We start from the raw sequence: 27,303 nt of genomic DNA on the forward strand, positions 1-27,303 counted from the left end.
GTTGGTCCAATAAAAGATATTACTGCTCGGTCCACACACCCACCTTGTCTCCTTTTAATATCCTGGGCCCAACAACACTGCACACAGGCAGTATGGTATCTGCTTGTGTACATTGACACGGCTGAGTTACCAAACCTTTGGCTTGTAACCAAGACTGAAATAGCTACAAAGTGGCCAAACTTTTCCAAAGTGGCCACTAATATTGTGTGCCCTTGTTCAAATGGCCAGATGGCCCCATTTTGGGGGTCTTTTTCTTAGATAGGAACCTATTACCGCCCACCTCCCTCCCCCCCATTTTTCACATTTGCGGTCTGGTTACTCTACTGACACCTCCGCCCCCCCCCCCCCCCCGCAAAAAGGAGACCCCTAAAATGAAGGGCCCCTGGAAAGGCAGGGGTTAAATGGCAGGGGTGAAGGGGGATGCAAGGGCCTCGTAGGCCTGTCAGCCCCAGGATCTTAGCCAGCCAAGGTCGGTGAGGCACTACCCTGTAGCGGCCCAGCTTCCGCTGGGGAGCGAGACAGCTCTGGAGCCACACGGAGCCTCTTCCTCGCTGGAAGCGTGTCTCGCACCCGCCGCCGCCGGGCCCGTACAGGCTTGTATCGCTCCTAGCACTGGGTTAAGGGCGCGCGGGGTGGGGCTGCCCTGAGCTTCGCTTGATGGACGTGACTTCGTAACTGGGTTTTCTTTGGTACCGGCCCAGCCCCCGCCGGCTGATGGCCGCGGTGCTTTCCCGCCGCAGGCACCAGCGAGGCAGGTGGCACAGGGCTCAGGCTGGGCTAGGCGAGCCCGGCGGAATGTGCTCCCCTCCCTCCTCCCGTGCCAGTCGGGGCGGAGCAGGCCCGGGGAGGCGCGGGGAACCCGGGCATGGAGGTTCCAGGCGGGGTCGGGGGTGGAGCCATGGCCGGGGGTGGGGGCGGCACGGAGCTGCGGGGACATGCCGCCGTCTGCAGCGCAGCCCTTTTCCAGGGGCTGCATTGGCTGAGCTGCCCGCGGAGCAGGACCCGGGCGGAGGTAAGAGGCGCTGGCAGGGGGCAGGCTGGGCGCGGGGATGCCTGGGCTCTGTGCCAGCCCCGCCACGGACCCCCCGGCGGCAGGCAAGCGGCTCCACCCACGCGAATGGGGGCTGGGACGGGGCGGCTCTGCGCCCACAGGGGAGCTGGGGGCTCCCCGCGCTCTTGCAGCACCGCTGCTCCCCTGCCAGGTGTTGGCCCCGCGGGGGGACACTACACCGCGCCTGGCAGGCGGGCAGCGGGAGCCGCATGCGGTTGGTCTGGGCGCCAGCTCTGCTCGCTTGGCAGGGACAAGTGCAGCTTGGCTCTGGCTGAAGCTGACAGGTCCTGGGAAGTCAGCGGAACGTATTTTGGCACCTTCCAGCCACAGCACCTTTAAATGGGGCAGCCTGGGGTTTTCAAACATGCTCTGTCTGGACAGATTGTTCACCTGATCTCAAGGGTCAGCCCCATTCCTTGCCAGGGGAGCAGAGGGACTCTAACACTACTTGCTTTTGGAAATCCCAGCAGAATTATTTAGTCCTTACAATACCCCTGTGAAGTAGTTTAGTCCCATGTTATAAATGGAAAAACCGAGGCACACAAGGCTCATTGGAGGCGGGGGACTTAAAGTGATTTGCCAAGGTCACACAGCCAGTCATGAATAGAGCCTAGGATTCCGGAGTCTACATTGTAATTAAAAACTCTGACCTGTGCCAGCTGACACAGGGCTTGGGCGAACAGGCTGTTTAATTGCACTGTAAACCTTCTAAAAGTCTATCCCACAAGTAAACAACCACATAGCCGGAGCTCCATGAGTCCAAGTCAGCTGGCATAGCCCAGCTGCAGGCGTCTAATTGCAGTATAGACATATCCCCAGTTTGCTCTTTCACAACATTCACACTGCACAACACTCCGAGCAACTATAACATTTGTAAACTTCGAATTCAAGCTGTGAGCTGTGTTGTTCATAATATATGGATTTAGCACTGATTTTAGTTGCAAATTGTCACATGGTGATTAATAGATATCAGATGGCATGAGAGTCCATAAAAACCCACTGAGGTAGCTGTCCACATTGCACAAAGCAATTGTTTTAGAATGACATTGTCTAAGATTTCTGGACATTGGCCTGCCTGGCACAAAATCAATCAAAGCAAATATGGAATGAGTGATTTTGAGTTGTTTTAAGACCCTGCTGCAGGGGAGATAACACAGATCCCATGTCACTACTGTCCTATCTCAGTTCAGCAACAAGCAGTGACTAAGACCTGTGTGCTGAGCACCATAGTGGATACAGAGGGAGATCAGCAGCCTGAATTTCAAAGAGGTGGAGCATTGACCTTGGGGAAGTGAGGATGTTCAGCCCTTCTAAAAACCAGGCCAAATCAGTGCTGTAACAAGGGCAAGGCAAGTGAGGCACTTGCATGGAGCACAGAAAAAAGCCTTCCCTGCCAGAAGGAAAGCTGCGGCTCTCCCAGCTGCTGCCTCTATGGCAACAAGAGACATTGGCCGGCAGAGGGCTGAGGGTTTTGGACCGGTTCTGTTCAATATCTTCATCAACGATTTAGATGTTGGCATAGAAAGTACGCTTATTAAGTTTGCGGACGATACCAAACTGGGAGGGATTGCAACTGCTCTGGAGGACAGGGTCAAAATTCAAAATGATCTGGACAAATTGGAGAAATGGTCTGAGGTAAACAAGATGAAGTTCAATAAAGATAAATGTAAAGTGCTCCACTTAGGAAGGAACAATCAGTTTCACACATACAGAATGGGAAGAGACTGTCTAGGAAGGAGTATGGCAGAAAGAGATCTAGGGGTCATAGTGGACCACAAGCTTAATATGAGTCAACAGTGTGATACTGTTGCAAAAAAAGCAAACATGATTCTGGGATTCATTAACAGGTGTGTTGTAAACAAGACACGAGAAGTCATTCTTCCGCTTTACTCTGCGCTGGTTAGGCCTCAACTGGAGTACTGTGTCCAGTTCTGGGCACCGCATTTCAAGAAAGATGTGGAGAAATTGGAGAGGGTCCAGAGAAGAGCAACAAGAATGATTAAAGGTCTTGAGAACATGACCTATGAAGGAAGGCTGAAGGAATTGGGTTTGTTTAGTTTGGAAAAGAGAAGACTGAGAGGGGACATGATAGCAGTTTTCAGGTATCTAAAAGGGTGTCATCAGGAGGAGGGAGAAAACTTGTTCACCTTAGCCTCCAATGATAGAACAAGAAGCAATGGGCTTAAACTGCAGCAAGGGAGATTTAGGTTGGACATTAGGAAAAAGTTCCTAACTGTCAGGGTAGTTAAACACTGGAATAGATTGCCTAGGGAAGTTGTGGAATCTCCATCGCTGGAGATATTTAAGAGTAGGTTAGATAAATGTCTATCAGGGATGGTCTAGACAGTATTTGGTCCTGCCATAAGGGCAGGGGACTGGACTCGATGACCTCTTGAGGTCCCTTCCAGTCCTAGAGTCTATGAGTCTATGAGGGTGAGCAGCCAGCTGCAGCATGTTGGCGGGGGGGGGGGGGGGGGCCACACACGTGCTTTGCAGCCCTCCCCTCCCCCATCACCCACCTGGAGGAGACGCTGTGGGGGCTTCTGGTGGGAAACAGGATCATCAGCAGTGGGCCTCACTCACCTGAGCAGCTGCTGGGGCTTCCAGTGAGTGTTTATCCTGTGATCCACTCCTCCCCCCACCACTCCTGCAAACTGGGCAAGGGGCAGCCCCATCCCCCACTCCCAGTGAAGTTATGGCAAGGGGCAGCAGGGGAGGAAGGAAGCCACATGTGATGGCAGTCCCCTTCCCCCCTAGCATCCACCACCATCTCTCTGGCCCCCAAACTCTGTCCCAGAGCCTGCACCCAGCCCTCCACACTCCCTCCTAGAGCCTGCACCCCTCCACCCATCCTGCACTCCACCCTGTGCCCGCAGGGCTGGTGCAAGGACGTTGCACCCTAGGCGAAAGTTCCACCTTGCACTTCCCACCCCCACCCCTCCCCCTGAAGCATCGCTTATTATGAACTTTCAAAAATGAATACTGCATAATGTGGCATTGTTCATTAGAATTAATTCACGTTCGTCTTGAAGATTTATTAATTTCATTATTTAGGCTACATATTTAATGAAAATAAATGAATAACCTGACAGGGTGTGGGACAGGCTGGCTTCGGGCAGGAGGTTGCGGCAGGGGCTGGCTGGAGACAGGGGGTGTGGGGTTGGCTGTGGGCAGGACAGGGGGTGCAGCAGAGGCTAGCTGGAGACAGAGAGTGTGGGGCTGGCTTCAGGCAGGGGGGGTGCGGCAGGGGCTGGCTGGAGACAGGGGGCGTGGGGCTGGCTTCAGGCAGGGATGTGTGGCAGGGTTGGCTGGAGACGGGGTGTGGGGCTGGCCGGAGGCAGGGCGGGGGGGGGTGCGGCAGGGGTTGGCTGGAGGCAGGGCAGAAGGTACGGGGCTGGCTGGAGGCAGGGCAGGGGGTGCAGCAGAGGCTGGCTGGAGATGGGGTGTGGGGCTGGCTGGAGGCAGGGCAGGGGGTGTGGCAGGGGCTGGCTGGAGATGGGGTGTGGAGCTGACTGGAGGCGAGGCAGGGCAGGGGAGGGAGGAGGTGAAAGGAGGCAAGTGGTGAGTGGGGGACTGACTAGGAAGGGCGCAGCAAGCCAGCAGGGGGTTGGGGTGAAGAGGGCTGTGATGGTGGGGCCGAGTGGAGAGAGGGTGGGGCCTATTTTATTGCTGTGATCTGGTCACCCTATGTGTGCCGTTTCTCCCCCTCCCACCTTCCTGTTTGGCCCACATGTTTGGGGGGGGTGTCGCTGGGGAAGGAGGGTTTGTTTCTATGGGGCAGGCAGCACTGGGGGTGGGGGATAGTTTCCATGGGGCCAGGCGGGTATGTGTGTGTTTCAGGGGGACTGGGGAGGGGGCACAATTTTCTCTTCTTGTCTCAGGCGCAAAAATAGCTAGTTACGGCTCTGGGCCAAATATCTGAGAGCTTTCCTCTTTTCTGTGTATAGCTCAGCAAAGGAAGGTTACCCCTTCTTAATCTACACCCAAGCTGATAAGAGAAAAGAAGCACTGACATCTGGCATGGTGGATTTGATTTAAATCATGATTTAAATCACTAGTCAGGAAGACTCGATTTACTCATGGTTTTTCTCCATAAAAGTGCATTCTTGTTGGTTGCTATAACCTTAATACATATTCTTCACAACTCAGAGATAGATGTAGGTTTCATTTTTAGAAGGTACACACTATACATTTTTAAACCTGATTTATTTTGAAAACTTTTCAGATTAGTTTTACAGCTATATCAGAAAATGAATGCTTGTTTGGTTATTTCATTTACCAAAGGTAATTGAAGCAGATATTTATGAAGTCATTGGGAGGTGAACTAGCTCCAATTCAACAGGTTAATCATTAATATTTGGAGGATTTTCTTATCATGCTGTATTAGGAGGTGATCATCACCAGACAGACATTTAAATTGTTTTATTTAACTAAACCAACAACGTTAAGTATTCTGGATTTTTTTTCTTCAACAGCAAACATATAATATTTTAACAAAATAAGTGCATGTCCCTCACTTTTCACATTTATCTCCAAACTTCTTCTCCTTGTCCAGATTTATTCTGCCCCCAAAAATCTTCTATTCTTTAAACTTTTTGAAACTTTATACTTTTAGAGAGAGGTAAGGGATTAACTCTTTGTACACAAATTTGCAGAGGGACAATAGAGTTGAGGTCTGTTATTTCTTTCTTCTGTATATTTATTTAAAAACATTTTTGCTGTTAACAAGCATGTTACCTCTGGAGACACAATCCACAGTTTGAGACCTGCAAAACTAAGCAGCTCTGACAGTATCTTCTAGACTGAGCACTGAGTTCTTTGGGTAGATAGAAAGATTAACCTAAATAATCTATACAGAAGCCTGTGGAACCCCATAAAATTGGGCCCCTAATCCATGAACTACTGGAACTATAGAATTACAATTTATAATCCCTATTCCATGATGAGATATCTTTGAGCTATAATGTATCTTAATTAAAACTATCGTTAGATAATTTTTTCCTCAAAAAGCATTTTTTTAAATGATTTTTATCCATCCTGGCATCTGGACATGTAAGAATTCTGGACACTCTGCTAGCTCTTTACTAAATAATGCTCATACATTGCTTTGAAAAATGTAATCACTCCTTCCACCACCATTGTAAGTATTATTATTCCCCTTTTACAGAGGGGCAAACCAAAACCCAGAGTGCCAGTGCTGGAAATCAAACCCAGGTGTTCCTATGTCTTCATCTTGCTCTTAGTCTACCACTATGCCTTTTTAACTTTTTGTTTGTTTATCCCATTTTTAATCTAGTAAATAAAGCCAGTTAGACTATATGATTTAGCTAAGAAAGGCATGGCAAACAGTTATTCACATTATAAACACTTAGGGAAGCATTCTTAAAAGCACTCAGCATTGATCAACTCCTGCTTCCACTAACACTAATGCTAAATCTCTCATTATTTTAATGGGAGCGGTCAAGCCATCACTTCATGCTTTCAAAAATTCCACTCTTAATTTACTTTTTCTTTATTTACAGACTGGGAACAGTTAGGTGAACCTTTCTCCTCTCTGCCCCTACTCCCAGGAATGCTGGGGCATTATGTAAAATGGGGTCTGGTTTGGAACCAGCTCAAGTATGAGCATTATAGAGAGGGGTCCAAACTAAAATCATTCAGCCATTGATTAACCTTTAATTGGATTAAAGATGATATCTATTTGGCTCCTTTTCGTATGCAAAGCTGACTTTCATCCTGGTTATTCAACTATCATCTACAGCACCTGCCTGCTATAGTAAAAGCAAGTAAGTTACATGTACGTAAACAATTGATACTATAAATTCTGTAGATAATTGGGAGTGGGAAGATTTTAAATCTAGACAAAAGCCTCATTGTTTTAGTAAATTGATTATGATGTTTAGTGGAAGCTAGAAAGTATAATGAATACAGAATGAAACATGCAGATAATCCTGAGAAGCTTGTCCATCAACTCACTGGGGAGATAATTCAGGGGAATGCATACTTTTAATTCTAGGAGCTTAATTTTCAGTTATATATTAATTACAGCCTCTAACTGCACCTTTTTATTTGATGAAGAAACTATAATAAACTTATTTTTATAGACAGCCATTTTCCAAGCCATCATTGCTGAGGTGTAAGTGAAGGATTTCTTGTAAAAAAGATGTATTGATCCAAAGTCATCTTCAGGGTACATTGGCTATCTCTGAGGCAGAAGATGTTGAACCTGAGTTTTCTACATGCAGTCTTATTCAAGGGCTGAGAAGAGAGTTAGGGAGGTTATCTGGTGCTGGCTTTTTGCTCTAAAGCAGGGGTTCTCAAACTGGGGGTCGGGACCTCTCAGGGAGTCACGAGATTATTATGTGGGGGGTTGCAGGCTTTCAGTCTCCACCTCAAACCCCACTTTGCCTCCAGCATTTATAGTGATGTTAAATATGTAAAGAAGCATTTTTAATTTAAAAGGGGAGTTGCACACAGAGGCTTGCTGTGTGAATAGGGTGACCAGTATAATCTTTTGAAAACCACAGCTTTAGAGAGCAACTACATGAGGGACAGGCTCAAGTGGTCATAAGTGGATGATAAACAATAACAGTCTGTCTCCAGTGAATGAAGGCATGGCCTATAAAAAGGAACTTAATGTCAACATCAGTAAGTGTTCAGGCAATATTGCTCTGAAAGAGAATTAGTTGGTTTTGAGGATAGGCTCAGTTACACAATTGATATATCCCTAAATAAGATTATGAGTTAGAATGGCCTTGCACGTGTAGTCCTGGTTCTCAGTGAACTCAGGTTAAAGCAGGAACATGCATGTGAGTCTGGGCATGCCCTGTGTTGTGGCAGATGAAGAGTGCCAGATAGCTTCCAGCTGCTGGAGTGAGTACTGGGGAGCCTTCTGCGGCCACCACCACCTCCCCAGACTCAAAACATTTTGTCTTGGTCAGGGGCAGCAGTTTTGACAGAGGCTTAAGGTTTGGCCAGGGTTTTCTGTGAATTGACTGGAACCTAGTGGCCCTATTTGTAATTTGGTGTGAGACTTTGGAACCTATAGAAAATTGGCTACTCCCCAAGCCTATTGCGCGCCTTCATTTCTTTTGTTTGCATCTTCCTTATATTGGTTAGTTGACTTTCTTGCAGTGAGTCTATACTGCCACAGATATCTTTTTATACCATGTGAGTTGACTTCCCTTTGCATAGGGTGAGTAGATGCATGTTTATCTGTCTCTGTAGTTAAGATTTATAAACTGCGATTGGCTTAAAAATCATGAAATTTTTTAAAATAATACCTTTGGGGTCTTTTTATTTGAATTATAGAGTTGAACCTTTGGGTGGGGGGAAGTCCCAGTTCTTTGAGTGCTGGTCCCTATGTGTATCCCACACGTGGCGGTGCATGCTCATCATGCGCCCGAGTCTGGAAATTCTTCAGAGCAGTGTCCATTGACCTGCACATGTGCAGTAGCTTCCCTTGTGCTCTTGACCAGGGGCATACACAAAGCAGTGCAGGTCAGCACCTCTCCAGTTCCTTCTGACTGCTGCATGGCCTGAGTCGGAATTGTGTCCTTCTGTGCATAACCTGCAAACACAACTCCTTGTAAGTAGCTTTATATCTAGTTTAGTAGTTATAGTTAGTTAGTATAGGATAAGTCCTCCTTACCCCTCAAATCGGGGGACTGTGCCCAGAGTCCCAGGATTTAAGAATTATGTCTCCTGCTCTTGCTTCTTCTCCATCAGTGATGGGCATCAAGATTCAATGGTGCCTGTACTGCCTGGGTAAAGCATATATATCTGCAAAGTGCTGTATCTGCTAATCTTTTCCACCCAGAACTAGCGAGGCATGAGAGCTCTGTCTTAGGAAGTTTCTGATGGAGGAGGCTAAAAGGCCTCGCTCCAACCTGGGCCTGTGAGACATCCCTGTACGGTGGCCTCAACTGACTAACAGCTCGCCTCCAAGCATGGGCCTCAGAGCAAAGCCCAAAGATGACTCTTACTGGCCTTTGCATGAAAGGTGCATTCTCATGGGCACAAGGATAGATCCCCACAGAGGACTGTCCATAAGAAATGCATTTCCTCCCCAGTCAGTCTAGGTCAGGTGAGATTTCGTAGATGGAACCCATGGAACCCGCTCCACCAAAGACCCCCTCAGGTTGGAGAGTGAGGCGTGAAAGAAAAGGGATCCAGGTAGTTCAGGTAGTGACGGCAGGACCGAAGCAAAAAGACAGATACTTGCCAGTTCATCAATGAATGTAAATCAAGACCTATCATCAGTGCAGAGCCATTTATCCAAAGACTGAACAATAGCAACAGATGAGCCAGGTTCTTCAAGCATCCCAGCTGGAACTCCCTGGACTCTGGGCCCTACAGAGACCTTCGTAACCCCGAAGAAAATATATGTGTGTTATCCACAGTCTCCACTCTTCGTGGGCCCTGCCTTCCTGAGAGAAATCCTTAAGCCTGGTGGAGGAATCGTTACTGATGTCTCAAGAGCAGTTACATCCCCCAGGCAGGAGCACTGCAGTACCAACAGTGCCACCGCTACCAATGGAATTGGAATCGGAAGAGCTAGAGGAGATGGAGGCGCCAGTATCTCCGAGAAAGCACAGGAGTCCTGACAGGCATTCAAGAGGCTACCTACTAGCACTCTGGATGCAAACCTCTAAAGAGACTCTGTACAGATTGGGACTACCTAGGCTGATGGACCCCTCTTTCTTACCTTATTGGGGTCTTGGGACCTTATGGCAGACACCCAGACCCCTCTCACATGTCATACCACTCTTCTTCCTCTCGGCAGCTGGCTCCATTGGTGTATGAAAAGAGAGAGCTGGAACTGGTTCCGACAGTACCAACAGTTCCAGTGGGGACTTCCTTATCATCCCTGGATGATGCTGTCACTCCTTTGTTGTCCTCTCTGCTGGATAACCATCAGCAATACCAGGAGCTGTTGCAAAGGGTAGCTAATGATCTACAGATCCCATTGGAAGACTCAACACTGGCTCTTGGACATTTTACAACCACAAGGCCTGACCAGAATAGCTCTTCCAATTAATGAGCCGATATTAGATCTGACCAGCGCAGTTTGGCACATACTTGCATCTTGTGCCTCATGCCAAAAAGACGCTACTTTGTTCCTGCCAAGGGAACTGACTTTATATTTTCCCATCCTACCCCTAACCTGCTGTTGGTACAGGTGGATGTGGAAAGAACTAGGTCACAGAAATCCATTCTGGCAGAGCAGGGCCCAAAGACACTGGACCTCCTAGTAGGAAGGTCTTCTCTGCAGATCTGCAATTTCTTATAGCTAATTACCAAGCCTTATTAGCAAAATATGGTTTCAACACCTACATCTGACCTGCAGATTTCAGAAACCACCTCCCAGTGGAAGACTGAGCCCAATTCCAGTCTTTTCTGGATGAATGAAAACTAGTGACAAACTTGGCTCTCCAAGTTGTGGTGTATGCTGCAAATACTGTGGAGATTATATGAGCATCTCCCAACCATCACCCCCAAGTTCCTAGTTTAAAGCTCTTTTAATCAGTTGTGCCAACCTCCATCTCAGAAGTCTTTCCCTCCCTCCACAGGTGGAGTCCATCCCATGAGAACAGTCCTCTGCCTATGAATGCCTCCCAATGGTCAAACATCCGAAAACCCTCCTTATAGCACTGATCATCATAATCTTGTCTTGCCCTCATTCTCCTCCCCTAGGGACAGACAGAATACCACTGAAGATCACCAGAGCTTCCATTTCCTTAAGCATCTTCCCCAGTCTGGCGTAGCTTCCCATGATGTATTTTGACAAGAATCTAGCTGTGTCATTTGTTCTCACATGAATGACAATCATTGGATTCTTGCCTGCTCCTCTTAGGATCCTCTTCAGTCTCAGGGTATGTCTACAGTACGGGATTATTCCGATTTTACATAAATCGATTTTGTAAAACAGATTGTATAAAGTCGAGTGCACGCGGCCACACTAAGCACATTAATTCAGCGGTGTGCGTCCATGTACCGAGGCTAGCGTCGATTTTCAGAACGTTGCACTGTGGGTAGCTGTCCCGTAGCTATCCCATAGTTCCCGCAGTCTCCTCCACCCCTTGGAATTCTGGGTTGAGATCCCAGTGCCTGATGGGGCAAAAAACATTGTCATGGGTGGTTCTGAGTACAGCCTCACCCCTCCCTCCGTGAAAGCAGCAGACAACTGTTTTGCACCTTTTTTCCTGGGTGAACTGTGCAAACGCCATAGCACAGCAAGCATGGACCCTGCTCAGATCAAGACCGCAATCGTGGATGTTGTAAACACCTCACGCATTCTCGTGCAGTCTATGCTGAACCAGGACCTGCAAAGCCAGGCGAGGAGGAGGCGGCTACGGCAGAGCGTTAACGAGAGTGATGAGGACATGGACACAGAATTCTCTCAAACCACAGGCCCCTGCACTTTGGAGATCCTACTGGTAATGGGGCAGGTTCTAGCCATTGAACGCCGATTTTGGGCCTGGGAAACAAGCACAGACTGGTGGGACTGCATAGTTTTGCAGGTTTGGGACGATTCGCAGTGGCTGCGAAACTTTCGCATGCGTAAGGGCACTTTCATGGAACTTTGTGACTTGCTTTCCCCTGCCCTGAACCACAAGAATACCAAGATGAGAGCAGCCCTCACAGCTGAGAAGCGAGTGGCAATAGCCCTCTGGAAGCTTGCAACGCCAGACAGCTACCGGTCAGTCGGGAATCAAATTGGAGTGGGAAAATCTACTGTGGGGGCTGCTGTGATGCAAGTAGCCAAAGCAATCATTAAGCTGCTGCTACGAAAGGTTGTGACTCTGGGAAATGTGCAGGTCATAGTGGATGGCTTTGCTGCAATGGGATTCCCTAACTGGAGGGGCGATAGATGGAACCCATATCCCTATCTTGGCACCGGAGCACCAGGGCACCCAGTACGTAAACCGCAAGGGGTACTTTTCAATGGTGCTGCAAGCACTGGTGGATCACAAGGGATGTTTCACCAACATCCACGTGGGTTGGCCGGGAAGGGTTCATGACGCTCATGTTTTCAGGAACACTACTCTGTTTAAACGGCTGCAGCAAGGGAATTACTTCCCAGACCAGAAAATAACAGTTAGGGATGTTGAAATGCCTGTAGTTATCCTGGGGGACCCAGCCTACCCCTTGATGCCGTGGCTCATGAAGCCATACAAAGGCAGCCTGGACAGTAGTCAGGAGCTGTTCAACTACAGGCTGAGCAAGTGCAGAATGGTGGTAGAATGTGCATTTGGCCATTTAAAGGCGCGCTGGTGCACATTACTGACTCGCTCAGACCTCAGCCAAACCAATGTCCCCATTGTTATTGCTGCTTGCTGTGTGCTCCACAATCTCTGTGAGAGTAAGGGGGAGACCTTTATGGCGGGGTGGGAGGCTGAGGCGCAGCCAGACACCAGGGCGATTAGAAGAGCACACCACGAAGCGTTGCGCATCAGAGAAGCTTTGAAAACGAGTTTCATCATGGGCCAGAGTGCAGTGTGACTGTTGTGTTTGTTTCCCCTTGATGACCCTCATTCCCTGTAAGCAACCCACCCTCCCCTTTCGATTACAGCTTGCTTAAGGAAATAAAGTCACTATCGTTTAAAAATCATGTATTCTTTATTAAAAAGTCATTATAAAAAGAGGGAGAGAACTGACAAGGTATCCCGGGTGTGGTTTGGGAGGAGGATAGGAGGGAAGGAAAAGGCCACTAAAAATATTTCAAAGTAATGACAGCCTTTTGGTTGGGCTGTCCACGGAGGGTGGAGTGGGTGGGTGTACGAAGCCTTCCCCTGCGCGTTCTTACACATCTGGGTGAGGAAGATATGGAACATGGTGAGTGGTGAGGGTGGTTACACAGGGGCTGCAGCAGCACTCTGTGACCCTGCTGCTCTCCCTGAAGCTCCACCAGACGTTGGAGGATGTCAGTTTGATCACGCAGCAGCCCCAGCGTTGCATCCCACCCCTGCTGATCTTCCTGCCTACACCTCTGATCTTCCTGCTTCCACCTCTCATCTCGAGCATCTCTGCTCTCCTCACGTTGGTCCCTCCTGTCCTCACGGTCACTGGCATCTTTCCTGTAATTTGATACCACGTCCTTCCACTCATTCAGATGAGCTCTTTCATTGCGGGTTACTTCCATGATTTCCGAGAACGTTTTGTCTCGCGTCTTTTTTTTCCTCCGCCTTATCTGAGATAGACTTCGGGATGAAGTAGGGAGGCTTGAAAAATTTGCATCTGCATGAGGGAGGCAAAAAAGACAGGGAACTATTTAAAAAGGTACATTTTACAGAACAATGGTTATACTCTTTCACAGTGAACAACACAATTCACCTTACATAGCACATGTGATTTCAATACAAGGTCGCATTTTGCATCTTAATATTGAGTGCCTGCGGCTCTGGTGTTAGAGATCTCACAGACGCAGGTCCGGGCAGCAGAATTCAGCTTGCAAGCGTCCATGGTAAGCCATTGTCTTTGGCTTCTGCAGCCTTCATATACACAGTGCCCTCCTTTCCCAAATACCAAGCAAATCCCATTCAGTGCTGCTTCTTTCCTGTTAACATGCAGCAGCAGAAACCACCCCCCATCCAATTCTCTGGGGTGATCGCTTTACCCCTTCCCCCACCACATGGCTGGTATCTTGGAAGATCATGCTAATCACCCCCCTTCTCCCCCCCTCCCCCAACCCCGTGGCTGGTAGCAGGGAAGATCCCTGCTAGCCAGACGCGAAAAAGCTCGGCACCATTACCCCCTCTCCACTCCCCCTGCTTGGCTACCTTCAAGGAAGGATTTCTTTTAAGCAACAGGCAAACAGCCCAGTAGGAATGGCCATCTCTGTCCCCTTAATTAAATTCCTGAATTTCAACCAGGTTACCATGAACGATATCACTCTCCTGAGGATAACACAGTGAGATAAAGAATGGATGTTGCTTGAATGCCAGCAATCACCGGGACCATACGCAGCTAGGCTTTGTCATGCAATGATACCAGATTACTTGCTACATGCATGGCGTGGTTAAGTGTCCTACCATGGTGGACGGAATAAGGCTGCCTTGCCCAGAAACCTTCTGCAAAGGCTTTTGGAGTACCTCCAGGAGAGCTTCATGGAGATGTCTCTGGAGGATTTCCGCTCCATCCCCAGGCATGTTAACAAACTTTTCCAATAACTGTACTGGCCGCGAATGCATCCCAAGTCCTCAGGGCAAATCAATCATTTAAAAAAAGCTTGCTTTTAAACCATGTTTTATATTTACAAAGGTACACTCACCAGAGGTCACTTCCATGGCTTCCTTGTCTGGGCTACTGGCTTGGGAGGGCTGGGAGGGTAATTCCATCTGGGTGAGAAAAAGTTCCTGGCTGTTGGGGAGAATGGAGTGCTGTGTGCTCTCTGCAAGCTCGTCCTCCTCTTCCTCCTCCTCCTCTTCCCCGTCCGCAGAATCCTCAGCCATGGCTGAGATTACCACCGCCACCTCGGAATCCATGGACGGGGGTGGGGTAGTGGTGGCGGACCCCCCTAGAATTGCATGCAGCTCAGCGTAGAAGCGGCATGTTTTCGGTCCTGCCCCGGACCTTCCGTTTGCTTCTTTGGTTTTCTGGTAGGCTTGTCTGAGCTCCCTAACTTTCACTCGGTACTGCACTGAGTCCCTGGTGTGGCCTTTCTCCATCATAGCCTTGGAAATTTTTTCAAATGTTTTTTCATTTTGTCTTTTGGAATGGAGTTCTGTTAGCACAGAATCCTCACCCCATATAGTGATCAGATCCAGTACCTCCCGTGCGGTCCATGCTGGAGCTCTTTTTCAATTCTCAGGAGACTGCATTGTTACCTGTGCTGATGAGCTCTGTGTGGTCACCTGTGCTGGTGAGCTCTCCACGCTGGCCAGACAGGAAATGAAATTCAAAAGTTCAAGGGGCTTTTCCTGTCTACCTGGCCAGTGCATCCAAGTTCAGATTGCTGTCCAGAGCAGTCACAGTGCTGCACTGTGGGATACCGCCTGGAGGCCAATACCATCGATTTGCGGCCACACTAACCCTCATCCGATATGGTAATACTGATTTCAGCGCTACTCCTCTCATCGGGAAGGAGTACAGAAACCAGTTTAAAGAGCCCTTTATATCGATATAAAGGGACTCGTTGTGTGGACGGGTGCAGCGTTAAATCGGTTTAACTCTGCTAAAATCGGTATAAACGCGTTGTGTAGACCAGGCCTCAGGTCCACATCCCCTATCTTAGCTCCTGTCAGACAGCACATTCTTCTGTTCTCCAGATCAGCTCTGGTGACTGGCCTGTCTGTTCTTCTTAGTAGGAAGTCACCAGTCATGTAGACCTACCTCTTCCTGGTGCATTTCTACAGGTTTCCTCCTGTTCTTTCTGACTGCAAGTCCTCTTGTCTTTCATTCTCATTTTCAATCTCTGCAAGTCATCCTGCATCCCTCTGGGGCTTCGAACTTTCCCTTTTCTTATAAGACTAGACATTCTTCTCTTCTTCCCTGTCCTCCCACCTTCTGTTACGGCCTGCTATGCCCCTTCTTCATTTTCCAGCTCCGCAAACCTATTCCTGAGCTCTATTTCTCCTTCCGTAGCTGGTCTTTTCCTCGACCTGGTTCTTATAGTCATATGCTTCCACTGGCCACTTCCTCACCCAGTAGTCTGTCTCCCTGTGGAGTTCTTCAGTCTCCTCTCGCCTTCCCTCCGTCATCTGTTCAAATCCCCTTTGAAACTCAACCAGAATTTCCACCTGCATCTCCAGACCTCGGATCTTCTCTTCCATCAGCTCTATCAGGCACTTCATACAAACGAAGCTATCACAAGGTAAAAATACAGCTAGTTTTGTCAGTGAAGACCAGACACTGCTTTGAAGAATTTTCGCACTTGGGCACGTGGTATGCATGTGTACCATGTGTGGAATACAGATAGGGATCACACATCTTGAAGAATCTTCAGTTACACTAAGTCACCTCTCATTTCAAGTTTTTCTCTGTAAGCATAAGAGAGCAAAATTTAGTGTGGTGGGGTTTTCCCCCTTATACTCACATGAATTCAGGCTTTAAGAAAAAGAACACTTATTGCAAGGGGTGACCACACTATCGCTTAATGTATAGCAAGACACAAAAGCACTGCTTTTCCGCCAATGGGTGAAGTGATTCTTAGCTTCTGAGATCTCATCTTTAGTTGCCCCCTCTGCGTGTCCCAAGCTCTACCACTTGGTGTTTCTTATCTCTCCTTCTGACAAGTAACTCCTTCCATTTTCTCATGCCTAGAACAGCCTTCCTGGCCCAGTACATCCTGTACCTCCACATAGCTCCTCAGAACTCACCAGTCAGCTTTCTATGGGTCACTGCTTCCTCACCCCCCTTTGGACAGTGCACCTAACTGCTACTCCGTTTTTTTTAAATTCAGAGGAACTAATGAGATGCTCTACACAATAATAGACCTCTCATGAGCTTTCTCACTCCCTCTATTTCTGCTTTTCACCCTATATTCCTTATGTTTCAACAGAAAGTTCTGTAGTGCAACAACATGAACAGAAAGTTCTGTAGTGCAACAACATGTCACTTGTAGATGTCTGTACAATTCCAGTCCCATTTATGATGCTGTATGAACAAGATACAGCGAGTTTCAAGTGTGTTCTGTTCTAGGACTTACTTCAGAAGAAAGCCAGTGTCTCTCAAAATCTGACTTTTCTCTATCTTTTCTCTATCTTCTCTATCTCTATCTTCGTTCCAGGAGAAAATGGAGCTATGCACATGGCTTTGCCACAGACACTCTTTTGTAAGTTGTAAATTGTAAGTTCCTACACAGTTGCTCCCAAACGTAGTTCTAGCCAGAATTCCAGAGATACCATACCCCAAACACAGGTCTGTCTGCTCTTTGACCCTACCAGAGAAACAGAACCTTTTAATTTTCTGAGGTAGGAAGAGGAGCATGCACATCTTTAGTCTTTGTGGATGGTGTAGATCCCATGACATGATTTTTTTTAATGTGAGTAAGAGATTACATCAATGGGCTGTGCCAAAATGTTCCCTCTTCTTCTCTCCTTCTTCTGTGTGCTGTGCGTCTAGGCCAAAATGTTCAAACTTGGGCATCTAAAGTTAGAGACCTAAATAAATTACCCGATTTTTCCAATAGCAACTCCCATTGGTTACATCATAAGGTTTTGTCAGCTGGATCCAAGGACAATAGGGTCTTTGAGAAGCTAAGAAGGCATCAGAGATGGTTTGGGATTGTGAGGTAAGCCTATTTAGCTGGATATTTCTTAAAACAATCAGCAGTGAAATGGTTAACAATGTTAACATTTAAATGCAGCAAAGAATCCTGTGGCACCTTATAGACTAACACACATTTTGGAGCATGAGCTTTCGTGGGTGCAAACCCACTTCGTCACATGCATCTGAGATCTCATCTTTAGTTGCCCCCTCTGCGTGTCCCAAGCTCTACCACTTGGTGTTTCTTATCTCTCCTTCTGACAAGTAACTCCTTCCATTTTCTCATGCCTAGAACAGTCTTCCTGGCCCAGTTCATGCTCCAAAATGTGTGTTAGTCTATAAGGTGCCACAGGATTCTTTGCTGCTTTTACAGATCCAGACTAACACGGCTATCCCTCTGATACTTAACATTTAAATGGTCATCTTTAGGTTTCAGAGTTAAAACTCCATTGAGCTGTTCGTAGCTCTCAAAGCTAGTGTTTCAGGCTGGCTGCAGACTCAGGCAAACTTCACTGCATTGTTTTACACTCAGTTCATGTTTTTAAAGATCTCTTAACATGATATCTAGCGCCCTGGAGAGCTTTTTTCACCTTTGTTACCCTTTTCTGTACTCTCAGTATTTCTTAGCCTCACAATTGAACACCATATTCCAGGGGTCATTGTATCAGCTTCTTGTGCTCTTTTTCTGCGAGTGATACAAACCTCTGTTCTCTTTGCACTCTTAACTCCTCCCAGACATTGAGAATATGGGGTTTTAGCATCTCTTCTCATCAGTCCCCTGCCTTTTTTTCATCAGGGTCTTGCAATCTCTTATCACCTTGAATATGTTCTTTTGTTGTTTGTCCAGTCTTCTCCTAGTTGCTTCGCATTAAGTTGCATGAGCCTCCTCAACCCCATTTTTCCTAATTACCTGTAGAAGTAGATATCAGCTGTCACTCTTAGTTCTAGTAGGCCTGCCTATTCCTTTTGCCAGTTCCTTGATGTATAGCATAAACAAGTTAAGCATAAAGGAGTGAGTGTTGGTCCTAACATGTCACTCACCGCCTACCTGATCTGTAGCCATTCAGTGCTGGTCTTCCCTGACAAAACGACGTGTGTTTTTGTGGTAGCTAATGCACATTAGCTATCCTACTGTAAAAACACAGAGGAGACCGGTCACTTTCATTTTATTGAGGTAAACTAGGCAAGGTCATCCATGGTTCAGATGGATGCCTTGTTTCCATTTAGGCTTTTACAGCAAATTAGCTGTTGCGTTTGTTAGCTTGCTGTAAAACATCACTTTGTTAAGTAGTGAAGACAAAGCCTTAGCCAATGTTCTCAGCCTTCTGTTACAAAGCCAAGTTGGTTAGGGTATTTTTTTTTTTTTTAGTCAACTCATTTCACCATTATACTTGTGCTTGTTAACTTTATACAAACTTTAACCTTGAAGACAGTACTCTATTGAAATTCTGCTTGAAGCTCTAGAGGACATTCTGTACATTACTCACCATCTACTCTTCATTGCCATTCCCTCAAAGATTTTAATCAGTTTTGTCAACCCTGACCTCCCTTTTGTAAATAAGGGCTGTCTCTAGCCAGCCTATAACTGCCCAAGTTCTTTCCTGTTACCTTTCTGATCCTTCCAGGTCAGAGTTTTGGTCTTGGCTGCATTTCTAATTAACTTGTGAGAGTACCTAAGGATCCCTCATCTCTATTCTAAATGCTACTTTGTTTGAGACATGGTTCAGCGTAACTACTAATCTTCTTGGTTGCTCAATGACTAGATAAGAAAACATATTTAAAAACACATAGACTCTTCCCTGTGGCACTTCCTATTCTAATCAGAGCAATTAAAATTCTTCTCGTGGGAGTTTTCAAGGAATATTGATGTAACCCTTCTGCCCCTTTGAGTTGGCAGCAACAAGGGCCGGGTTCAGTATCCAGGGGTTCCTTTTCAGTAACACAATGCATAACTGGCTCGAGCCCCCACCCAGTGACCTGGGACACTTACATACCACACCCCCCTGGGCGCCTCTAGGAGGCAATACTTCCCCTCTCACAAGCACGGAGTCTGAGTGTAGCAAAATCTTTTTAATAAAAGAAGGAATTAATGCGGCATCCCATTGGAGAAACACCACAAACAGGGTTATAACACAAACCATAAGCAAAAACCCACCTTCAAGTACGTTTGGCACTGTCCTTTTTCCCCTTAGGGTTTTAAGTCCAATTACCCCAAAGGCCAACAACCCAAAAGTCTTTGGTCAATACCACCCCAGAGTTCGAGAGTTTATCTGTAGAGGTCCCTCCCCCCAGCCTGGGTAGAAAGGGGCACCTTATGTGGTCCAGGGTCAACTGCCCTGCCTCTCCGGGGGTTCTGCTTCCTCCTTCTCCACGAACTGCTCCGCTTCACCAGCCGCTCCACGCTGCTCCTCCAGCCGTCCTCAGAAACTGCTCCGCTCCACCAGCTGCTCTGCTCCATGAGCTGCTCCAGTTCTCCCTGCAAACTGCTCAGGTCTGCTCACTTTGCAAGCCACTCCACCCGTCCCACAGCCATGCCGCTCTGCCAGCTGCTCTGCTGCCACCAGCTATCCCGTGATCCGCTCCAGCCGTCCCCACAACTGCTCCACTCCGCCAGCTGCTCTGTTCCACAGTATATCTTCAGGCTCCCCCACTAGTTAGCACAGTACTCAGTGCTCTCAGCTCAGTAATTTCAGCTCTTTAGTGATTTCAACTCTTAGTGATCTCAGCTCTTAGTAGGGGAGCCCCAGTGCTAGTGCACCATTAGCCCAAAGTGAGTTCAGCTCAGTCACCTGTATTTAGATTCATGAGGGAATAAAAAAAATCAACTCTGACATTCCACAGTGCAGAGAGGAGGGAGTAGAACTGGTGCTTCTGGCTCCCCAAGGCAACTGCACCACCAGGCACAGATACCTGTCCCCAACCTCTCTCAATTCACTGGGTTTTGGAACCCATGTCCCTTGTCTAGCAAGTACCACCCAACTGAGGGTGAGTCATTTGTCACCAAGCAGTCCCACAGCTCGGCAGTCTGGGATAGGGTAGGCGTGCCTATGCAAATACACTCTCTGAAATTCTTTCCACCAGATGTCAGGGTAGAGCTTATCCTGACTCTGCTTACATTGAGAGTCAACACAGACTAAGTTTGGGTTTGTGAGGCAGGAGCAACTGAGCTCTAATCCTGGTTCTGTGGCTCTGGGAAACTCCTTTAACATCTCTTCCTCAGTTTCTCCAGAGGTAAAATGAGGGTAATACTTGTCCCCACAGGAGTGTTGTAGAGATCAATTAGTTGTCTTAATTGTTTGTCTTAAAGTGTTTCAAATGAATCGCATTGATACTATTAGCCCTTTTCAAAAAGGCCAGAGTCTCTCCAACTTCACTGCTGCTTTGAGAGACACTAACCACGCAAAGGGACGGAAACTGACCCATCTGGCCTGCTGAGAAATTTCCCCACTGTGGCAGAATCTTCAGCTGGAATAACCAGCAGAACCAGCTCCTTTGTCCAGTAGAGGGGACATGCCAGTGAGGGGGAAGGGATGGTTAGTGGTTGGAACACTCAGACTATGTTCAGATAGCGGATAGCTCATCGGGAGCTGTAAACATGGCTTAGGGCAGTAGTTCTCAACCTTTTTGGGCTCAGGACACAAATGTTTATGACATGTTGTGACCCAGTAAATAGTCAGGGGGTTGAGGCCCTGGGGTGGTTTCAAGCAGGTCCTGCCCCACCTGGAGGGGTTGGGGCCTGCCCAGAGGTGAAAGTAAGCTGGTACGGTCCAGTATGGCATACCAGCAAGAGCCAGTATGCCATTCCGGACCGCACCGGCTTCCGCGGTGGGGATTTAAAGGGCTCTGGGCTCCCCAACGCAGTGGGCAACCCAGAACCCTTTGAATCCTGCCCGTAGCTCCGGTGGCTGGGCTAGGGATGGATTTAAAGGGCTCAGAGATTCCCGCAGCGGCAGGAGCTCCAGGCCCTTTAAACCCTGGCCCCAGCCTGGCAAGGCTCGAGGCTCCCCACCGCCGCGGGAGCTCTGGGCCCTTTAATTTGCCCCATAGCCCTGGGGGCTCCCAGCCACCTCTGCAGCTGAGAGCCCCAGATTGATTTAAAGGCCCTGGGGCTCCCAGCCACAGCCGGTGCACCAGGGCCTTTAAATCTTGAGAGGCCCCGCCTCTTCCAGATGAGGCCCCGCCTCTTCTGGATGAGGCTATGCCCCCCTCAGGACTCCAGCAGTACCGGTAAGTCCTGTAAGTTACTTTCACCCCTGGGCCTGCCCTGCACTCACCCCACAGTGGCAGCTCTGGGGCTGGCTGGGGTTGACTCTCCACTCTCCCGGTTTCCAGCACTGCTCAAATTTGGCCTCACCCCCACCCACCCCTCAGACTGGACCAAATTTGTGTGAGTGGAGTTGTGACTTGGCTCATGGGGTTTCAGTGCCACTCACTCAAATTTGGCCTACTTAGACTCACATCATGAAAGCTGGGCCAAACCTGAGTGGCGCTGGGACCCCAGACGTTGCAGTATCTGGAGCAGGGAGGCAAGCCCAACTGGCTGCGTGGGACAGGAGACACAGGAGCTGCCATGGAACTGTTTGAAACATTCTGATGACCCAATTTTGGGTGACCCAACAGTTGAGAAACCCTGGTTTAGACCATCCACCAGTCTGGGGCAAGCCTGAGAATCAGGGATCCAGGACCAGCTGTCTTATGCCCATTCCCAGCGGAAACTGGGCACAGCAGAGCCTTAGTGCCATTGTGCCTGTGTTGGGTCACCCCCATTCAAGATACCACCTGGTGTGCTGAGATACCACTGACCTTGCCTGTTCTGCCTGCATGGGCCCCCTTAAACCTGTTTTGCTTACCCAGGCTCTTAAGCCTCCTGTAGCACACACATAGGCAAGGTCACACCCCGCTGCAGAATGACACAGACTGAGATCGGCTCTAGGAAGAATCAGCACTCTGGTGTCCACCTCCCTTGAAGTGCAGGCCCAAAAGTATGCTGTCTTGGGCTGTAGAGAAATCTACACAACTTAAGCTCATAAATTCTTCCACCCCCTCACTGTGGAGGAAGATACGCACAACTTCTTGCCCTCCCCCTAGTTAGAAATTACATAAACTGGGTTTAATAATAAACAAAACAAATATTAACTATAAAAGGCAGAGTTTAAGTGGTTACAGTGATAGCAAACCGATTGCGTGTTTTGTTTTATTTGCTTAGTAATCTGTTTTGTTCTAAGTTTTATTCATTAAAGAAATTGTCTACAAATAGTAATTTCTCACTCTAAATATGGTCACAGGTAGATTACAGGAAGTCTTGAAAGGCAGCTGCAGTTGACTGCAGTTTGAGTTCAACCCTTCTCCGCTCAGTTCAGTTCTTGCTTCCAGGTGGTCTTCAGTGCCCCTTGGGTGGGGAGGCAGAGGAGAACCTTGGTGATGTCATTCCCCTGCCTTATATAGCTTTTGTATATGGCGGGAACCCTTTGTCTTCCAGTGGTAAAACACTGGCATTCCAAAGGGTGGGTCCAGTACCACATGACTCAGACGCATATCTCTGCAGGGCTGTGGCAGCCATTACTCGTAGGCTGTCTGGACGGTCCACAGAAAGGCTAAGCTCTTTCACAGTCCATTGTCTTTGTTAATGGGGCATTAGCTCTGTCTGGCTTTTCCATTGCTGTATCTGAAGGACTAGTTGTGGGTGACATCCAGAGTAGCATATTTGAAATACAGATACATGGTCAAGATTCTTAACTTCAGATACAGAAATGATACAGGGATTCAGATTTGATAATTACATTCAGTAAATCATAACCTTTCCAATGATATATTACATGAGCCATCTAGCATAAAGTAGATCTGTTATGTCATCTCCATATTATAAACATATTTTCATACAGAATATGGAGTGAAACATCACACCTTTTCCCTGAGTTTACTGCCAAAGGGTTGTCACTGACCAATGCGGAGGCAGTATATCTAAAATCCCTTTTTGGCTTTGGCTATGCAACCTCCAAGTGTTACCAAACATGGTAATGTTATCCATAGGCATTTTTGCAAAGTTCTGGGTATCTGTTCCCAGGTTGCCTGGAAACATTGTGGTCTATAGCATTGTGTACATAATGCAGTTATCAATATCTTTTAAAATGTAGGTGTAAAATGTAGCCATTAATGCCATGAGGTGATGTGCCTCAGTTTCCCCTTCCACCCAGCAGTCAAGATTGGTTATACTTTCTCTGCTGTTCCAGGCTGTAAGCCCATTTACAGATGCTAGCTGAGAAGCAGTGTTCTTATAGGACTTTTTTGTTACCACTCCTAGTTTGTACCAAAGCTTTTCCCAAAAATCATGCATAAAGAATATGGAGTAAAATGTCACAGTGCCCTTGTAAGTAACCCAGTAATAGAATTAGACTTTGAAAATACACTTTAAACTTTATTTCTCCTACCTGGGACCACTGCTTTATTTTAAATAGCTGTAGGGGTATAGAAAAGGGTGATGGAGAACTTTGGCTGCCTTTGAAGCATGTATGCATCTCATTATACAGAGGGATCCAGGGAATTAGAATGGAAGGTTGTCATGAACTTTTTAAAAAGTGCTAATAATGTAGACAGAAGAAAATAGACAACCTACGTGACTTCTTTTCACTCCAGTTCATTGTGCTGTGTATCTGCTATGTGATCTAGGTGAAGTAACTGCTCTGTGCCTCAGTTTTCCCAGCTATAGAATGCGGATCACGTTGCCTACGTAGCTGTATAAAGTGCTTTGCGAGCTCTGCATTGCAAATGCTACAGTAGAACCTCAGAGTTATGAACACTTTAGGAAAGGAGGTTGTTCGGAACTCTGAAATGTTCGGAACTCTGAACAAAACGTTACTGTTCCTTCAAAAGTTTACACCTGAATGTCAACTTAATACAGCTTTGAAACTTTACTATGCAGAAGAAAAATGCTGCTTTTAACTATCTTAATTTAAATGAAACAAACACAGAAACCATTTCCTTATCTTGACTGAGTTTTTTTTTAATTTTAATGTTTTGTAGTTCACGTTTAACACAGTACAGTACTGTATTTACTTCCCCCCAACCCCTGCCGTTGCCTGATTGTGTACTTCCAGTTCCAAATGAGGTGTGTGATTGTCCGATCAGTTCATAACTCTGGTGTTTATAGGGTTCTACTGTATATTAGCGCTAAACTCAGTATTATGAAGCCCATTTAAGGAGAGAGTAAGGAATCACATTCAGTACATAGCCCAAAACACTGTTAACGCCAATATTTTTTTTCAGATTGTAATTACTGGGATGAAATTCAGCTCCAGAATATTCAAAGCAATTTAACAATATTAATGCACAGGTGACAGCTCAGAGGCGGGGGGAAAATCTTAGCACTTTATTTTTGTTAATAAATAATTGAATCTGGTCTAATCAGAGGAGAGCAGCAATGCAATTAGTCATGAGGGCAAAGATGTTGACAACCAGGCTTTTCTTATCAGGCCAGTATAACAACCACGTAAAAGCAATTTTACTGTACATTGTACCTTATTTTCAAGAGATTTACTGTGGCTTAGGTCAACATAATAAACAAGCCCCTTGTTAATAGCCTTACTAACTAGTTAAAAAAGAGAGATTAGGTTGGTCTCGCATGGTCTGTTCTCTTAGAAGCGTTGCAGAGTTCCCTATTACATATAATGCCTTTATCAGCTTCTGTCATCAATATTTTATCATGTTCTCTAGAATTTTATTTGGGAGTGGAGTTAGATTAATTATATTATAATTTCCTGCTTCTCCATTTTCTCTCTCTTTTCCAGTCCCATACCTAACAGCAAGACGAGGTTGACTATATAATGGTAGCAGAAGGGGGAGAGCCTTTAATATTCTGGGAAATAAAGCGGAGAGGATTAGGGACTGAGTCAGATTCAAGTTTTATGAGCACAGTGGTGGTGAGGATGCTATCACCACCTTCTCCCGGTACATTTGTGACACTGATTTGGAGACATTCACCATCTGGTCACTGCATCACAGAATTTGAGAACTTTATTTAATTCCCCTCAGTTTTCCCTCCTTCCAAAGTCCACTCTTGATTTGCCTCATAGCTTCTTTGATTCACTAGCCTCAGAGGTTGCATGACTTGGTCTCACCAGAGCTGTTCAGTTCTCAAAGTAACTCACCAGCACGGCAATGAATCTGTCCCTCTGTTTTAGGTACTTTTAGGGTGATCATCATGGTAGTATTAAGTAACTCAGTTTTGCATAGGGTTGTCCAGTGTGAACTCAGCTCTTCAACTCTTCTAGCTTTTGCAGCTCTGCTTCAATGTTTTTGGGTTTGTCCACTTGGACTCAATGGAGAGAGAAGAGGGAGCAGGAGTGGTTTGAGAAGTAAGCATGGGATGGGGTGGGGGCTGACAGGGAGGAAGAACAATGCAGACTGAGTTTATTTATCTTCCATCTCAGTCTCAGTTTAGGAGCTCAAAGGTGAGAATACATGGCCTAAGATGTGTATGAACTCATGCAACATATTCCTGGATCACTTCTGAGTTTGTCTGTCAGCATTCGTTGCCCGTCACAGCTTAGCAGTATGGGAATTTTTTATTTCAAAAGGGCTAACTTTAAAAATTAAGGAAATTAGTTAGGGGAGTGGATTGAACTGAAGAACTTGTGGATCTAAAGGCAAAGGAGGCCTGGAATTACTTCAAGTCAAAGCTGCAGAAACTATCAGAAACCTGCATCCCAAGAAAGAGGAAAAAATTAATAGGCAGGAGTTGTAGACCAAGCATCTCAGAGAGGTGATTAAGAAAAAACAGAAAGCCTACAAGGAGTGGAAGATGGGAGGGATCAGCAAGAAAAGCTACCTTATTGAGGTCAGAACATGTACGGATAAAGTGAGAAAGGCCAAAAGCCACGTAGAGTTGGACCTTGCAAAGGGAATTAAAACCAATAGTAAAAAGTTCTATAACCATATAAAACAAAGGGCTTGTCTACATCACAAAGTTGCAGCGCTGGTGAGGGGGTTACAGCGCTGCAACTTAGGAGGTGTACACATCTGCAGGGCATCACCAGCGCTGCAACTCCCTGTTTGCAGCGCTGGCCGTACTCCCGTTTTGTCTCGGGTGTAGAGGATCCAGCGCTGGTGATCCAGCGCTGGTAATCAAGTGTAGACACTTACCAGCGCTTTTCTTGACCTCCGTGGAATAAGCAGGTATCCCAGGATACCTGAGGAAGCCTCTGGTAATCAAGCAGGTCTCCTTCCCCGGTTTGCTCTCGCGTTCCCCGAACCCCCGAGCAAGCAGGTCTCCTTCCCTGCGGTTTGCAGGGGGGTTCGGGGAACGCGAGAGCAAACCGCGGCGAAGCTGGTTTCCTTCCCCGGTTTGCTCTCGCGTTCCCCGAACCCCCGTGCAAGCAGGTCTCCTTCCCTGCGGTTTGCTCTCGCGTTCCCCGAATCCCCGAGCAAGCAGGTCTCCTTCCCTGCGGTTTGCTCTCGCGTTCCCCGAATCCCCGAGCAAGCAGGTCTCCTTCCCTGCGGTTTGCAGGGGGGTTCGGGGAACGCGAGAGCAAACCGCGGCGAAGCTGGTCTCCTTCCCCGGTTTGCTCTCGCATTCTCCGAACCCCCCTTGAAGCTGCCCAACAGCGCTGCAGTGTGGCCACATCTAACACCACTTGCAGTGCTGGTTGCTGTAAGTATGGCCACTCTGCAGCGCTGGCCCTATACAGCTGTACTAATACAGCTGTAACAACCAGCGCTGCAAAATTGTAGATGTAGACATACCCAAAGAAAGAAGAAGTGGGACCACTAAACACAGGATGGAGTGGAGGTTAAGGATAATCTAGGCATGGCCCAATATCTAAACAATACTATACTTTCCCTCAGTCTTTAATGAGGCTAATGAGGAGCTTAGGGATAATGGTGGAATGACCAATGGGAATGAGGATTATGTACGTAGATATTACCACATCAAAGGTAGAAGCCAAAATCAAACAGCTTAATGGGACTAAATCAGGGGGCCTAGATATTCTTCATCCAAGAATATTAAAGGAACTGGCATATGAAATTGCAAGTCCATTAGCAAGAAT

The 27,303-nt window shown here is 47.2% G+C and overlaps 1 protein-coding gene across 2 annotated transcripts in view; it reads left to right on the forward strand.

Moving 5' to 3' along the window:
• Nucleotides 1–924: 924 nt before the first annotated feature.
• TLR5 (toll like receptor 5) overlaps nt 925–27,303 on the forward strand; it is a 40,160-nt gene continuing 13,781 nt past the window's right edge. Inside the window, exon 1 of one of the 2 annotated variants that reach the window (XM_030557440.1) lies at nt 925–1,012. The gene's annotated coding sequence lies outside the window, so the exon portion shown is untranslated. The remainder of the gene's footprint in view (nt 1,013–27,303) is intronic. The other variant, XM_030557438.1, reaches the window with a different exon arrangement.

Source organism: Gopherus evgoodei, chromosome 3 (assembly GCF_007399415.2).
Source record: "Gopherus evgoodei ecotype Sinaloan lineage chromosome 3, rGopEvg1_v1.p, whole genome shotgun sequence".
NCBI classification, from domain to species: Eukaryota; Metazoa; Chordata; order Testudines; family Testudinidae; genus Gopherus; species Gopherus evgoodei.